Source organism: Myxocyprinus asiaticus, chromosome 17 (assembly GCF_019703515.2).
Source record: "Myxocyprinus asiaticus isolate MX2 ecotype Aquarium Trade chromosome 17, UBuf_Myxa_2, whole genome shotgun sequence".
Taxonomy (NCBI): domain Eukaryota; kingdom Metazoa; phylum Chordata; class Actinopteri; order Cypriniformes; family Catostomidae; genus Myxocyprinus; species Myxocyprinus asiaticus.
In genome coordinates this window covers 33,102,808-33,115,054 of record NC_059360.1, presented here as the reverse complement: position 1 = coordinate 33,115,054, position 12,247 = coordinate 33,102,808, and positions in this window count along the sequence as shown.

Here is a 12,247-nt window from a genome sequence, read left to right as displayed (position 1 = left end):
CCCACTCAATGTACAATTACAGGTGCATCTCAATAAATTAGAATGTCATGGAAAAGTTCATTTATTTCAGTAATTCAACTCAAATTGTGAAACTCATGTATTAAATAAATTCAATGCACACAGACTGAAGTAGTTTAAGTCTTTGGTTCTATTAATTGTGATGATTTTGGCTCACATTTAACAAAAACCCACCAATTCACTATCTCAAAAAATTAGAATATGGTGACATGCCAATCAGCTAATCAACTCAAAACACCTGCAAAGGTTTCCTGAGCCTTCAAAATGGTCTCTCAGTTTGGTTCACTAGGCTACACAATTATGGGGAAGACTGCTGATCTGACAGTTGTCCAGAAGACAATCACTGACACCCTTCACAAGGAGGGTAAGCCACAAACATTAATTGCCAAATAAGCTGGCTGTTCACAGAGTGCTGTATCCAAGCATGTAAACAGAAAGTTGAGTGGAAGGAAAAAGTGTGGAAGAAAAAGATGCATAACCAACCGAGAGAACCGCAACCTTATGATTGTCAAGCAAAATCGATTCAAGAATTTGGGTGAACTTCACAAGGAATGGACTGAGGCTGGGGTCAAGGCATCAAGAGCCACCACACACAGACATGTCAAGGAATTTGGCTACAGTTGTCGTATTCCTCTTGTTAAGCCACTCCTGAACCACAGACAACGTCAGAGGCGTCTTACCTGGGCTAAGGAGAAGAAGAACTGGACTGTTGCCCAGTGTTCCAAAGTCCTCTTTTCAGATGAGAGCAAGTTTTGTATTTCATTTGGAAACCAAGGTCCTAGAGTCTGGAGGAAGGGTGGAGAAGCTCATAGCCCAAGTTGCTTGAAGTCCAGTGTTAAGTTTCCACAGTCTGTGATGATTTGGGGTGCAATGTCATCTGCTGGTGTTGGTCCATTGTGTTTTTTGAAAAGCAAAGTCACTGCACCCGTTTACCAAGAAATTTTGGAGCACTTCATGCTTCCTTCTGCTGACCAGCTTTTTAAAGATGCTGATTTCATTTTCCAGCAGGATTTGGCACCTGCCCACACTGCTGAAAGCACCAAAAGTTGGTTAAATGACCATGGTGTTGGTGTGCTTGACTGGCCAGCAAACTCACCAGACCTGAACCCCATACAGAATCTATGGGGTATTGTCAAGAGGAAAATGAGAAACAAGAGACCAAAAAAATGCAGATGAGCTGAAGGTCACTGTCAAAGAAACCTGGGCTTCCATACCACCTCAGCAGTGCCACAAACTGATCACCTCCATGCCACGCCGAATTGAGGCAGTAATTAAAGTAAAAGGAGCCCCTACCAAGTACTGAGTACATATATAGTAAATGAACATACTTTCCAGAAGGCCAACAATTCACTAAAAATTTTTTTTTTATTGGTCTTATGATGTATTCTAATTTTTTGAGATAGTGAATTGGTGGGTTTTTATTAAATGTGAGCCAAAATCATCACAATTAAAAGAACCAAAGACTTAAACTACTTCAGTCTGTGTGCATTGAATTTATTTAATACATGAGTTTCACAATTTGAGTTGAATTACTGAAATAAATGAACTTTTCCACAACATTCTAATTTATTGAGATGCACCTGTATGTGTATAGCATCTTCCCAGTGGTTCCGAAGCTTCCCTGTTCCTCCTCTTGGTGTCAAATTCTGTACAAAGACGTAGTCTCCTGGATGTAACATTCAGCTACTCACTTTCCCCTCATAGTTTCTCTTATTCCTCCCTGCTGACTTTTTGGCATTTTCTCTGGCAATTTGTATGCTTCCTGCATTCCTTGTCTCCATTTCTTTGCATACTCTTTATGGTTGTCGGTCCCTCCTCCTGGTGCCAATCCGAAGAGTAAGTCTACATGTAGTCTTGGGGACCTTCCGAACAGGAGGTAAAATGGTGAAAATCCAGTTACTTCACATCTTGTGCTGTTGTAGGCAAAGATGAGTTTATTCAGTGACTTCTTCCAATTTGGTTTCTGTGTTGCCATCAAGGTCTTTAACATCTGGATCAATGTCCGGTTGAAACGTTCAACCTGTCCGTTTCCTTTAGGTTGGTATGGTGTCGTTCGTGATCCCGTAATTCCGCAACTTTTTTCAGTTACGGCCAACAGCTGATTTTCAAATTCTGCTCCCTGATCATGATGGAAATCTTTGGGGAAATCCCAATCTTAGTGCATAGTCATTGAATATTCATTCAGTGACAGTCTTTGCAGATTTTGACGTGGTAGCGTAAGCTTGCACAAACCTTGTGAAATGATCAATTATGACCAGGATATATTCATATCCTCCTTTACTCTTGTCCAGGTGTAAAAAAAATCAATAGAAACAAGCTCAAAGGGGTGAGTCATGACAATATTCATGAGTGGTTCTCTCGTTTCTTTGCTTGGCTTCTTTTGCTTTAAACAATTACATCTTTTGATTACGAAATATTCAATCTCACTCTGCATTTTCAGCCAGAAGAATCTATCTCCAATCAATGACATTGTTCTTTCCACTCCTTGATGCCCCATCTCACAGTGTAACTCATCCAACACACATTGTTTGTATCTTTCAGGTAACACAAGTTGCATTGTGGTTGCAGTTTTCCTACATCTTCTCCCACACAAAGTTTATCCCAGTGGCATAGCAGACTCTTACTTTGAGAACTGAATGTCTGCAACGAGCGCCCGGTTGGTTTTGTGTCTGCAAATTTACATTGTAAGACCGGTCCGACGAAGTATCATCTCTCTGCGCTTGTTGTATCTCGTCAGTGGAATAGAACTCGCACGGCTCTGTGCGCTCTATTGAGTCTGAGAATGATGCCATTGTTGCGTATGACACAATCGAATCTTGAGCTTCTATAGCCTGTATAGTCACTTCAACACAGTCAGACGTCAATTCCTTTGTGCATCACTCCATCATTGTTCCAACGTCTACTGGCATCTTGTATAAGCTATCTGCGTCAATGTTTTCTTTGCCAGGATGGTATTTGATGGTGAAATGGAAATCTGCGAGTTCTGTTACCCACCTACATCCTGTGGCATTCAACTTAGCACTTGTCAGTACATACGTGAGCGGGTTGTTGTCACTGTAGACATTGAACGTAAGTGCATAGTACAGATAGTCGCAAAATGTTTCTGTGATGGACCACTTCAAGGCTAAATACTCTAGCTTTCCTGAATGCAGATTGTAGTTGCTTTCAGACGCTGTCAATGTCCTGGATTCATATGCAATGACTTGAAGCTTCCCATCCTGCTTCTGATATAACACAGCCCCAAGTCCATTGTTCGATGCATCAGTATGGAGTATGAATGGTTCAGAGAAATCAGGGAATCCAAGCATAGGAGGTTCTGCTAAGCAGTCTATTAGTCTCTCCAATCTTTGCTGATGTCTATCCGTCCATGAAATGGGCTTTTGAGATGGGACTCATTTTTTTTCCTCTTTGCATAATTGGCTGTGGTTCCATTCCATCCTTCCTCCTCTGTCTCAGCTGTTCCTTTCAACAGATCATAAAGTGGACCAGCAATTTTGGAGAAATCCTGAATGTATTGTCTATAATAACTCAACAAACCAAGTACAGCTCTCAACTGACCCACCGTGCAGGGTGTTTTCTCTCTCAACGCTCTTACTGCTGTAGTGTCCGCGGGGTCCATACTGCTTCCTTCAGTGGACACAATCCTTCCCAGATAACATACTTTCCACTTGAACAGCTCACATTTACTAAGCTTAAGTTTTATTCCGTATCGTCTCAAATGCTGCAGGACTCTCCTCACATCTTTATCATGATCTTCAAAGGACTTGCTGAACATGAGCGTGTCATCCAGGTAAGGGACACAACAATTGTCTCGTAGATCCTCTAGACACTCTTCCATGCAGCGTTGGAAAGCCACAGGCGTATTCATTAGACCAAAGGGAATACGCATCCACTCGTACAATCCCCATGGCGTTACAAAGGCCATCACTGGTCTACTCTCTTTGGTCATAGCCCTGGTGATATGCCTTCCCTTGGTCAAGCAGTGAAAACCATGAATTTCCTCCGAGACTGTCCATTATATCTTGAACTCATGGAATAGGCTGTCGGTCAGGGTTAGTCTTACGATTCAGTTTTCTGTAATCAATACATAATCGTAAGCTACCGTCTTTCTTGCGGATGTAGATGACAGGTGAGGCATATGGTGAATTTGACTTTTGCACCCATCCCTGAGCAATTAAATCATGTAGGTAATCCTTCATTTCTTTATACAACGGTCTAGGTACTGACTGGTAAGTACGCGCGACTGGGGTGGTGTCTTTTAAAAAGATGGATAACTGCAGTCCTTCTATACAGCCAATATCATCATCAGATTTTGAGAATGATGCTGCTGCTGCTTCCCTTAATATTTGTTGTACTATTTGTCTTTTGGATTCACTATCCCATGGTAAATCGGAAGCTTGGTTAGTTTCATTCACTACTTGACTTACTTTCACGGGCTTGGAGTCATCTTTATCAAGGGTGGTGGCTGGGTATACAGCTTGTACTGGTTGCGCTGTGCCAATAACTGTTCTGCCAGCTAACACTACATCATGGTCGGTAGGGTTTTGAACACTAACTATTACATGTGGTGAGGCTTGTTGGTGCAAATTAACGAGTGTTTCACAGAACTCTAATCCCACAGGCCATGTCGGGTTCACGTTAGGCTCAATGATCAGCATTGTCTCCTCTGTTTGTCGAGGGGCCTGTATTCTACATTTAACTTGAATGGAAGTATGTTTTGGCACATTGACTCTTTCTTTTGTGGTTTTGACTATGAATGCTTGGACCTTGTTTCCTTCAACATTAGGCATGGCTGTCACCACCATTTCACTGGTATTAGGCTGGGTCAACATGTTCCTGTTTGCTATCTGCTCAATCCCACTGTATCTAATGATGGGATGATACAAATGCCTTCCTCTCATCACTAGCACAGGTATGGTGAGCTTCCTGTCCTTCCTTTCATTAGGCACTAGTCCAAAGGTGACTTCTATCCATCCTATGTATGGTATATCCTGACCATTCGCAGCTACGAGATGAGTTCTTTGGGTGCATGATTGCCTCTGAAACATTTCTTATCCTCACATTCAGCAAGTGCTCATTTTTCCACATCTCACCAACAATGCACACTTAAGAGCCTGTGTCCCATAATGCATCTACTAGCAAACCCTGAAGGTAGCATTGCACAAGGCACTGTTTTCCTACGAGCGCGGCACAAGTGGGTTTGTTTGACTTTAGCGTCTTTGTAGTCAAGACAGGGTTCACGTTTATCTTTGAATATGGCTTACACTGTTTCCTATGATCTGTCCAATAATCTGCTTGGCATGCTTTTGAGAAATACAACATCTGCTTACAAGTCGCACAATGTCTTAACAGTAGATCAGAACAGATGATGCCACAATATGCACAGCTTTGAAGGGACTCTTCCATAGCACTGGTCACTGCCTGTCCCGCAGTTGTGACCCGGCCTCATTTAAAGGAACATCTCTATGCGTCATGGGCATCGTGCTCGACATCCAGCTGAGAAATGGTCACTACCACCACACTTGTAACCGTGAGAACAGTATACATCTAATCCACTTTGTTGACATGCGAAGCATTTCCTTACACGAGTCGCAGGAGGGTGATAGCATTGTGCTGGGAACCATTGTGGTCGCAGAACTGTCTCTCTCCTCTGGTTGTAGAGGAGTTACATCCCTCACTAGGGGAGGACACTGAGTGGACATGACTTGAGGTTGTTTAACTGACTCTCTAATTTGAGAAACTTCTGCGCTGAGGTCTTTCAACAGCGCCATGCCTGAACGCATTTCCCTCAGCTCACTTTTTTTTTTTGTAATTAACATTTTTATTGACAGTGAAAAAAACTCAACACACATATAATGAATCAACATTTTAGATTTAAACCCTACTAATACAATCCCACCCTGACCCCTAATGAACACCCGTGTTGTCCCACATAACACACACAAAATCCAAAAAAATTTAATATATATATATATATATATATATATATATATATATATATATATATACATACATACATACACTTACATAAAATATTATATATACACAAATAAATAAAATAATAAACATACATGATTAAACTACACTCTCCACATCCCCTCCCCGAGATTCCCCCAAAAAAACTAAATATTTGCCCCATTTTTTAGCAAATAAGTCCCTCAACCCCAGCCTTCTACTTACTGCCTCTTCAAATGCAGCTACCCTCCCCATTTCCACACACCACTCCAAAAAAGAGGGTACTCCATTTGACTTCCAACCCCTTAAAATTACTTGCTTGCCGATCATGAGACTGGTCATAACCCAATTTTTTATATGATTGTCCCCTAAATGCATGACCGCCCCATCACCCAAAATACAGAGTCTGGGACAAAGCAAAACCTGAGTGTTCAAAACGTCGCACAAATACCTCTGAACCCTCAACCAAAACTCCTGGATCTTAACACAACCCCAAAAAACACGGGTAGTGTCTCCAACTTCTGACTGGCATTGCCAGCAAGTGGGTGTGTCTTTAAGACCAAGCCTATATAATCTAGAGGGGGTCCAACAAAATCTATGTAAAATCTTAAATTGCATAAGTTGAACCCTTGCATCTCTAGATACAGACCTGACATTTTTAAGAATCTTAGTCCACACTCCATCCTCCAGTACCAAATTCAAATCTTTTTCCCATACTCTATTGAGAGAAGTCAAGGCTCCATCCCCCAGACTCTGAATTAGCAGGGAATAATACACTGATGCTTCATGGCCTTTTCCAAAAGCAGCAATCACCTCTCCCAAAGCACCTGCCGCTTTAGGGGGGTGTGTGCCACTCCCAGAAATAGTGCAGAATAGGTGGCAAAGCTGTAAATACTTATAAAACTGAGATCTGGGAATGCCAAAATGTTGAACCAAATTTTCAAAAGGTCTCAATACTCCAGCCTCATATAGGTCACCAAGTGCATTAACCCCCCTCACAATCCAATCTGACCAACAAAAAGGGGACTTATTAATACATAGTTTAGGGTTCTGCCATATGCTCGAGGCTGCGTTTAAATAAATATCAGAATTAAACACTCTGGACACTTTTGTCCATATCAAGTGCAAATGCAAAATAACAGGGTGCAACTTAACCTCTCCGGCTAGTTTGATCGGAAGGCTTTGCAGTGGCGAGATAGGGGCAAGAACTTCCTTTTCAATACAAAACCAGGGAGGGGCTCTCTCAGGTGGAAGCAACCAATGAGCCAAATGTCTGAGACTGAACGCATAATAATAAAACAAAATCTTGGGTAGGCCTAGCCCTCCTTTGTCAATTGGCCTATGTAACTAATTGAAATTTAACCTGGGGCGCTTACCATTCCAAATGAAAGACTTCGCTATGCTATCAAATTGCTTGAAATAAGAGATGGGGACATCTACAGGGAGAGACTGAAGCAGGTAGTTGAATTTTGGAATACAATTCATTTTAATAACATTAACCTTCCCAATCATTGATAAATGTAATGAAGCCCACCTGTCCACATCGCTCGAAAACCTTTTAATTAAAGGGTCAAAATTAACTCTAACTAAATCAGACAAATTTGCTGGGAATAAAATCCCCAAATACTTAATGCCCTGTTTGGGCCACTGGAAGGCATCCGGCTGGAAAGCCATTTCTGGGCAGTACGCTGTCAGCGCCAAAGCTTTGGATTTAGACCAACTGACTTTGTATCCTGAGAATTTGGAAAAGGAATGAATAATTCTGTGGAGGCAAGGCATAGATCTAGTAGGTTCAGAGACAAATAATAAAATATCATCTGCGTAAAGCAGAAGCTTATGCGCCACACCTCCCGCTGTCACCCCTGGAAAATCATCCTCCTTTCTTATCGCGGCTGCTAATGGTTCCAGGGCAAGACAGAACAATAATGGGGAAAGTGGGCAACCCTGTCGAGTGCCCCTATCCAGAGTAAAATAATCTGAAATTAATCCATTTGTTTGTACCGCTGCTACAGGGTGTTTATAAAGTAACTTAATCCAACCAATAAATGTACTCCCGAACCCATACATTTCCAAAATCTTAAAAAGATAATCCCATTCTACCATATCAAATGCCTTTTCGGCATCAAGTGAGATGGCAGTGACCGGAGACTGTTCATTCGCCACTGACCACATGATATTGATGAGACGCCTGATGTTATCAGAAGAGCTACGGCCCCGAATAAATCCCACCTGATCTATATGTATAAGAGATGTCATAACCTTACTTAATCGGTTAGCCAAAATTTTTGACAATATTTTTACATCTAGTTGGATCAGGGAAATTGGACGGTAACTTTTACACTCGCTTGGATCTTTGTCCTTTTTAAGAATCAGACTGATCCAGGCTTGTGTCATGGTTGGAGGAAGTTTTCCCTTCTTTAATGATTCAGTATAAACTTCTAACAAAAGTGGGGCCAGTTCTGTCGCATAGGATCTAAACATTTCTGCGGCAAAACCATCTGGCCCCGGAGCCTTGCCAGTAGGTAGGGACTTAATTACCTCGTTAAGCTCCTCCAAGGTTATCTCAGAATCAAGAGAGTTTTTTTGCTCAGTCGTCAGTTTAGGAAGATCTAATGGTTCCACAAAGTTTCTAATATCTTCATCAGTAGATGAAGACGTGGAACTATAAAGATCAATATAGAATTCTTTAAAGGCATTATTAATATCAATGGCCAAGGTAAATATTTCACCACCAGCAGATTTCAATGAGAGAATGGTAGAAAAAGACTCTCTCTGCTTTAAATATCTAGCCAAAAGCTTCCCTGCTTTGTCACCCGACTCAAAGTATGACTGTCTTGCCCTGAATAACCAAAACTCCACTTTCTGCGACAAAATAGTATTATATCTATATTTCAATCGGGTCAATTCTCTGAGGCCATCAGCTGACATACGGCGCTTCCGTTCTGCCTCTGCACTTTTAATATTTCCTTCCAACTCCACAAGTTCTCGTGCTTTGGATTTTTTGATGAATGAGGCATACTGTATGATCCGGCCCCTAAGAACCGCTTTAAGTGCCTCCCAAGCCACGCCCACAGAGGATACTGAGGACCAGTTGGTCTCCATATAAACACTGATTTCAGTCTTTAACATTTGTTGGAAATCAGGATTTTGCAGAAGGGATACATTAAGGCGCCAACTATATGATTTATTTTTCTCTATATGTGGCATCATCTCTAAACTCACCAGGGCATGATCCGAGACTAAAATGTTTCCAATTGAGCAATCAACAACAGATGAAATTAGGGATTTAGATATAAAAAAAAAAATCTATTCTAGAATAAATCTTATGGACTGATGAAAAAAATGTATAGTCCCTACCGGATGGGTTCATAAGTCTCCAAATATCCGAAAGACCAAGATTTTTACACATCCTGTGAAGTGTCAGTGTTGCTCTAGGGGGTTTACACACTTTTGCTTCACTATGATCAAGGACTGAATCCATCAAAAGATTAAAGTCTCCTCCCAATATTATATCATGAGGGGTGCCAGCGGTTTGCAACATCCCTTCAAGATCTATAAAAAAGCCTTGATCATCAATGTTAGGTGCGTAAATATTAGCCAAAATCAGACTTTGCCCTTGAATTTCAGCTAAAACAATAATTACTCTTCCTAATTTATCTTTAATCTGCTTGAGAAATTTGAATTGTAAATGTTTATTAATCAATATAATGACTCCCTTGCTCTTACTTGAGCCAACACTAAAGAAAACATGTCCACCCCATATCTTCCCAAATTTTTCAGCTTCCTGCGGGGAAAGATGTGTTTCTTGAAGAAACACTATATCATATTTCTTATGTTTAAGAAAAGTAATAACCTTCCTTCTTTTTATGGGGTGCCCCAACCCATTCACATTCCATGTGGAGAGAGATAGTACACTCATATTAACATTTGACATATTGATATAATAAAAAAAATAAATTGTGTGTGAAAAACAAAATTATGAAGACCACATTCCCCATTAGTGAAACAATCAACCCCCTAACATCCCCTGGAACAAAACAAACAGAAAAAAGAAAAACGTGCGCATTAACCCCGCGCACGACAGCGCCAACCGGCGACAATCCCTCTAAACTCAAAAGGTCCATGAACGCCCACGAGTCCCCACGACAACTTTGCCATCGGATTGCTCAATTTTGCCTCACAAATTTGTGAGGCAAAATTACATAACAGAAAATACTTTGTGAAATAAACCCAGTTAATAGGAAGAATGAACACAAAGAATGTGTAGATTCATTCACAGAACTGTCTCAAAAGTGTGATCTTCCACAAAACAAATTCCAGCTGATATAAAACAGTTCAGATTCCTCGGACAGACAAATGCATGTTCAGTGAGCCAGCTGTTATGAGTTCAGCAGATGACGTAATCATTCCAATGTCCCGTAAAATAAAAAAAAAATAAAAAAACTCAACAACACAAACTACAGCCAGCAGGAGGAATAAGCACGAAGAACGAACAGATTAATCCACAGCTGTTCCAAAGGAATGTTATTCAACAGAACAAGCTCCAGCCGCTAGGCGGAACCAATACAAAAAGAAACAAAACCGGCATCCCGGTTCCCTGGATGATCGAGTCAATTCACTCAGAGGCTGCATAAACGTATATACCATGACTTACACAATCCGTCAGCTTTATAAAAGACACCCTTTGTGTGAGCATGTAGATATTTTGCGGTCATCCGTAGTGTCCACTCTCAAACTGGCCGGGAACTTCAATGCAAATGTAATCTTCCATCAATGCAAAAGTTTCTTTAAGGAAAAGTGTTATTCACAAAACAAGCTCCAGCCGCACAGCGGAGCCAACGTAAAAAACCCAAAATTTTGCCCAGCTTCCTCAAGAGTTAGGTACAGCGAGTCAGGCCCACTCACATGAGAAACATCCAATGGTTTACTCAGTCATTGATTCTATAAAAGACATTGCCAGATTTGGACATGTGAATACCTTGCGACCATTTTTCGTTTCTATTCTCAGTTTGGCAGGAAACATCAAAGCGAACGAGATCTTTTTCTGATGTAAGAGTTTCTTACATTCCTTGAACCGATCGCGTTTCTCTCTTGTCGAACTCGCAAAGTCTGGGAACAAGAAAACATTATGGTTCTTCCAAGAAAGCTTCCCTATGCTCCTCGCCTGGCGCAACACAAGATCTTTATCGGATGATCTCAGAAATCTGGCCAGAATCAATCTGGGCCTATCTCCCTCAGCAGATCTGTGAGCCGGCACTCTGTGAGCTCGCTCGATTTCCAGCTTGTGGCCTGTTATGTCGAGCAGACTCGGGAAGAGCTCGTCCAGGAATTTCACCATATCTCTGTCCTCCTCATGCTCAGGAATTCCAACAATTCGAATGTTATTCCTGCAGTTTCTATTTTCAAGATCTTCAAGTGTTTCAAGATGTTCCAAATCAACTTTGGTCGTGGGCGGATTAGCGGTTAATTCCCTCTCCGAAGATTCCAAAAAATCGATTTGTTTTTCAACATCAGTCACATCAAAACTCAGAGAATTTTATTTCCATCGCCGTAATCAATCGACATATTACAGTGAGATCCTCCAAGTCAGCAAGAATCTTCGTCAACAATACCGACATGTTGGACAACAGATGCTGGATCTCCTCTCCCGCCGCGCCATCCAAATCGAGTCCCCGGTCTGTAGGCCTGTCGGGGCTTTCATCCTGAACACGTAAGTGTCTTTTAATATCTCCAGAGCCCGAGGATTTTGACTTCTTTGCCATGTTTTGCAACAAAGGACAAATGTGTAACTGGGTGTATCAAATTTCACCAGATTATAACATGAGAATAATCAAAAATTCAGCAAAGTGCGCAGAGCTTGTTGCTCACACGTCTGCTCCTTGCATGGTGTCACCCTCTCCAGTTCCCCTCAGCTCACTTAAGATCTCAAGTTCAGTTTTCTCTGGGTTTTTCTGACACAGTGTTTTTTCCTTTTTCTCGACAGTCACTTCGCTGGATTGGACTGGCTGCACTTTTGCATGGCATGGTTGGACAAGTTTCTTTTTGGTTTGACACTCAGTTTTGTGTGCACATGCCAAGTTTACTTTATCAAAGAGCAGTTCGTCACTTACATCAGCTTGTGTCAGGTAAGGTCGCAGATCACCTCTTATACTGTCATTTTGTAAGCCGGTCAGAGTAGTGTGGAGGAACATACTCTGGACTAGGTTCGGGTCGTACTTCAGACAAGATTCAGCTTCCTGTGATGCGAACAGAATCTTTTGTCATAGATCTAAAC